The sequence below is a fragment of the Apium graveolens genome, chromosome 4 (genome assembly GCF_009905375.1).
Source record: "Apium graveolens cultivar Ventura chromosome 4, ASM990537v1, whole genome shotgun sequence".
Lineage (NCBI taxonomy): Eukaryota > Viridiplantae > Streptophyta > Magnoliopsida > Apiales > Apiaceae > Apium > Apium graveolens.
In genome coordinates this window covers 96,007,823-96,013,230 of record NC_133650.1, presented here as the reverse complement: position 1 = coordinate 96,013,230, position 5,408 = coordinate 96,007,823, and the positions used below count along the sequence as shown (strand labels likewise).

General features: G+C 37.3%; 1 pseudogene; it reads right to left on the bottom strand.

The window, feature by feature from the left end:
* Positions 1–406: 406 nt before the first annotated feature.
* LOC141718761 (uncharacterized) lies at positions 407–4,899 on the bottom strand (annotated as a pseudogene).
* Between the last annotated feature and the right edge of the window lie 509 nt (positions 4,900–5,408).

The following is a 5,408-nucleotide window of genomic DNA, read 5'->3' as shown; positions in this document are numbered from 1 at the left end:
TCTCAAATTCCTTAGATCAATCCAGAAACTAAGTAATTTGAATCTAACCTTCAAAACAATCCAGTAATTGAAGTTTAGAAGAAAGAAAACTAATCATAGTTTATCTCAAAACATAATCATCACATATATCTTAAAAGATTACATGAGAGGGGTATTTATAGGCTTAACCAATAACCTAAACCCAACAGAATTCCAAGAGAAATTCAATATCAGCTTGAATTAGCCAATATCTGAATCCTTTCAGGAAACAAATTTAAAATCCAAATCCAAATAGAAAACATATAAAAACAGAATCCAAATAGGAAAATAAAATCCTAAGTGCTTAAAGCAAGAAAAACCCTTTCAAGTGAAAGGTAAAAACTTGCAAGCCAAAAGTCGAATTATTAATTATATAAGCCAAAATAGGTCAGCCCATGCTGGTTGTTGAGCTGAGTGGCAAAGCTTCATCCGTTCCTTCATCATGCTTTGTTGTCCAAGTAAGCTTTGTGACCCATATTTGTCTCTTGTCATTGTCAAACCCTATTGTAGTGAGCAACAGATTAATAGGTTGATCCTCAACCAAATTTCCTTTCATATTCACATCATTCTCCCCCTCATCAAAAAAATTTGCCCTCAAATTCACATCATCCAAGTAAGGAGAAAGGTCACCCACATTAAAAGTTGCACTAACACCGCCAAAGTTACTTGGTAGATCTGTCTTGTAAGCGCTATCTCCATAAGCTTCAAGTACCTCAAATGGACCATCTGCCCTTGGCATAAGCTTGTTCTTTCTTTTGCTTGGAAACCTTTCTTTTCGCAAATGAACCCAAACAAGATCTCCAGGTTTGAATATAGGTTGCTTACGCCTCTTGTCGGCTCGAGCCTTGTAAAGTGCATTCATCTTCTCAATCCTCTCTTTTACTTGCTCACAGGTCTTCTTAAAGACATCCAAACGATTTTTGGCATCAGTGTGAATATCATCTTTGTGTAAAGGAAGCAAATCAATTGGAAGAAATGGGTTAATACCATAAACCACTTCAAAAGGAGAACGGGAGGTAGTAGAAGAATGAGATCGATTATAAGCAAACTCGGCATGACATAACTTGATATCCCAATCCTTTTGAGTCTTGCCTACTAATCCACGAAGTAAGGTACCTAAAGTCCTGTTAGTCACCTCAGTTTGGCCATCCGTCTGAGGATGATGAGATGTGCTAAATAGCAACTTAGTTCCAAGCCATCTCCATAAACACTTCCAAAAGTGACTCAAAAACTTTGAATCTCGATCAGAAACAATGCTTCGTGGAATACCATGCAAACGAACAATCTCCTTAAAATAGAGATCAGCAACATGTTGTGCATCATCCGTCTTAGTCATTGGAATAAAGTGAGCCATCTTTGAAAAATGATCAACGACAACCATTATAGAATCCTTCCCTCTTTGCGTTCTTGGCAAACCAATGATAAAATCCATACTTACACTATCCCACGGAACTTCAGCAACAGGAAGTGGAGTATACAAACCCTTAGAAAATGTACTTTTGGCCTTTTGACAAGTAGCATATCTAGAAACCACTGATTGAACATCTCGAATCATTCGAGGCCAGAAAAAACTCTCATTTAACAAATCCAAAGTTTTATGCACCCCAAAATGGCCGGCAATAGCACCACTATGTACTTCACGAACAAGTAACTCACGCACACCACAATGAGGAATACAAAGCTTATTCCCCTTAAAAAGAAACCCATCTTGAATGGTGTAATTCCGAGTTGGAGAACTGAATTCTTGTGCAAAATCAACATCAGATGCATACAAGCCTTTAAGAAGCTCAAAACCAAGAATTCGAGCATCAACCATAGCTAACAAATATGCCCTCCTTGAAAGAGCATCTGCCACGACATTAGACTTTCCTTCTTTGTATTTTGAGGAAAATGTGAAAGATTGAAGAAATTCCACCCATTTAGCATGACGATAGTTCAACTTTTGTTGTCCATTAATGAACTTTAGCGCTTCATGATCAGAATATAGCACAAAAGGTTTGGGACGCAAATAATGCGACCAATGATCCAATGCTCGGATAATAGCATAAAACTCACGATCATAATTAAAATAGTTGTGTTTTGCGCCAGTCAGCTTTTCACTAAAAATGAAATAGGTCTTTTTGCTTGAATCAAAACAGCACCTATACCAACTCCACTTGCATCACACTCAACCTCGAATAGTGTATTAAAATCTAGTAAGGCTAAAACTGGAGCATTACAAAGCTTTTCCTTAATCTCATCGAATGCCTTTTGAGCTTGATTAGACCATTCAAACTCACCCTTTTTGAGTAGCTCGGTAATAGGAGTCGTAATAGAAGAAAAGTTTTTGATAAATCTTCTATAAAAAGAAGCCAATCCATGAAAACTCCGCACCTCATGCACGGTTTGAGGAACAACCCAGGAAGAAATAGCTATAACCTTTTCAGGATCAACTTGTATTCCACAATCAGAAATAATATAACCAAGAAACGAGATACGCGATACCATAAAAGAACACTTCTCGAATTTACCAAAAAGTTTCTGGTCTCGCAACTTTTCAAACAAAAGTCTAAGGTGATGCATATGCTCAAATTTATCTCTACTATAAACCAGAATATCATCAAGATAGACAACGATAAATTTGTTTAGGAAAGGACGAAGTACCTCATTCATGAGCCGCATAAAGGAGCTAGGGGCATTGCAAAGACCAAAAGGCATCACCATCCACTCATATAATCCTTGTTTAGTTTTAAAAGCTGTTTTCCATTCATCACCTTCACGAATCCGCATTTGATGATATCCACTTCGAAGATCAATCTTAGAGAAAATTGTCGCACCATGCAACTCATCAAGCATGTCTTCTAATCGAGGCATAGGGAAATGATATTTGATGGTAATGTTGTTCACCGCTCTAGAATCAACACACATTCTCCATGTTCCATCCTTCTTTGGAACTAGCAAAGCGGGAACCGCACAAGGACTCATACTCTCGCGTACAAGACCTTTTTCAATCAAATCTTCAATTTGTCTCTGAAGCTCTTTAGAGGCCTCTGGATCACATCTATAAGCAGGTTTATTAGGTAAAGGAGCACCAGGAATAAGATCAATTGCATGCTCGATTCCTCGTACTGGAGGTAAACCAGTAGGTAACTCATCTGGAAAAACATCACCAAATTCAGCGAGCAAATCATGAAGAAGTGGATCTGAATCGCCTTAATTAGGAGTTATTTTCTTTATAAACAAAGCATATGCTATACCCCCATTTGTAGCCGCCTCCTTTTCAAATTCTTTTCCTGACAAAAATAAGCTAGTTTTCTTCTTTGAATCACGCATATGTTCATAATACTTATTAGGAGACAAAGGTTGAAGTTTAATACGTTTACTCCCAACTTGTACCGAATAAACATTAGTATCACCTTCATGCATTACCTTTCTATCAAACTGCCATGGTCTTCCAAGTAAAAGATGACATGCACTCATAGGAATTACATCGCACCATAACTCATCCTTATAACTACCAATCGAAAAACTCACCAAGGCTTGCTTTTTCACGTCTAAACCCTTCGAGTCATCAAGCCAATTCAACTTATATGGTTTCTCATAAACACGAGTTGGAAGATTTAGCTTATTGACCATGTCAATGGATGCAACGTTCGTGCATGATCCACTATCAATAATCATATTGCAAGTCCGATCCCCAACTTTACACCTTGTGTGAAATAAGTTTTCTCGTTGATCAGTATTTGGTGTAGTCTCTGTGTGTAAAATCCTACGAACAACAAGCAAATTAGCATCATTCTCTGTATAAGCAAGTTCATCTCCGTCATTATTGACTAATTTCTCTTGAGTCACTTCTGGGAGAAATTGTAAGAACTGTTCCTCTGCATCCCACTCCATGTATTGCTTCATAGTAAGAGTTCTTCTAGAAGGACACTCACTTGCAATATGTCCTTTACCTTGACACTTCAAACACTTTCGTCGACTATCGAACTCTTCTTTAGACACATACACTTTCTGCCTTTCAGCCTTCTTCTCGGCCGATGAAGAAGTCTCTGGTTGTGCAGTAAAGCCAGTCGATTGACTTTTCAGCGAAGCTTGTGTAGAGTCATCGGAAAAATTAGATTTAAACTGTCCAGTCCCTTTGGAAGTACCAGACCCAAACCCTTTAAAAGTAGATTTCAGTTTCTCCTCTTCTTGATGAGATTCTATTTTCATAGCTAGCTTGCAAACATCATTAAACGAGCTATATGAATGTAATTCTACCTTTTTAGCAATAGGTCGTTTTAATCCACGAATAAACCTTGCAATTTTCATTGTTTCTTTTTCCGCCAAGTCACAAATTAAGCATAATCTATCAAATTCAGCAACATACTCTGAAACACTCATTGTATCTTGAGAAAGGGAGGTGAGCTTCAAGTATTGTACCTGTTCGTAATCATCCGGAAGATACCTTGCACGAAGTTTTTTCTTTAAAGTTGTCCAAGTCATGATCTTTTCTTTTCCAGATCTAGCTCTTCTTGCCTTCAGGTTCTCAAACCATAATCCTGCATTCTTTGTAAGTCTGATCGTAGCAATTTGAAATCGTGTCTTATCATCAAACCGCTTATAATCAGAAATCTTCTCAACTTGTCGAACCCATTCAAGAAAATCGTCTGGGCTGCCTAATCCTGTAAAATCATCAAGTCTAATCCCACGGTCATCAATTTTAAAGCTTTTCTCTTTAGGTGAAACAGAATCACCCGAATCAACAAGTTCATCATGTGTCTTGTCATTTTGCACCTTAAGTAAAAGTTTACCAACCGCTTCAAATCTAGACTCTGTTGAATCAGCAAGCTTTTCCGTTCGTACATCTATATCCTCCAATTTTTTAATTAATTTCATGAGTAATTCATCGGTAGCCATATGAAAAATACGAAGGGGAAAAAAATTCTGATGAACAGTGCGCGTGAACAGTAACCCGGGAACAGTAACCCGTGAACAGTAACCCCGTGAACAGTACCCGTGAATAGTAAATTTTTTTTTTTCAGAACCTAGATCTCCCAACTATTAGGAAATTGGAGAAAAAAAAACCTTGGCTCTTGATACCAAATTGATGTGGATCGCACCACAAAGAAACAAAAACAAGAAGAAAAGGATATTTCAATGAACACGATCAATCCAGAAACGTGAACTTTGAATCTCAAATTCCTTAGATCAATCCAGAAACTAAGTAATTTGAATCTAACCTTCAAAACAATCCAGTAATTGAAGTTTAGAAGAAAGAAAACTAATCATAGTTTATCTCAAAACATAATCATCACATATATCTTAAAAGATTACATGAGAGGGGTATTTATAGGCTTAACCAATAACCTAAACCCAACAGAATTCCAAGAGAAATTCAATATCAGCTTGAATTAGCCAATATCTGA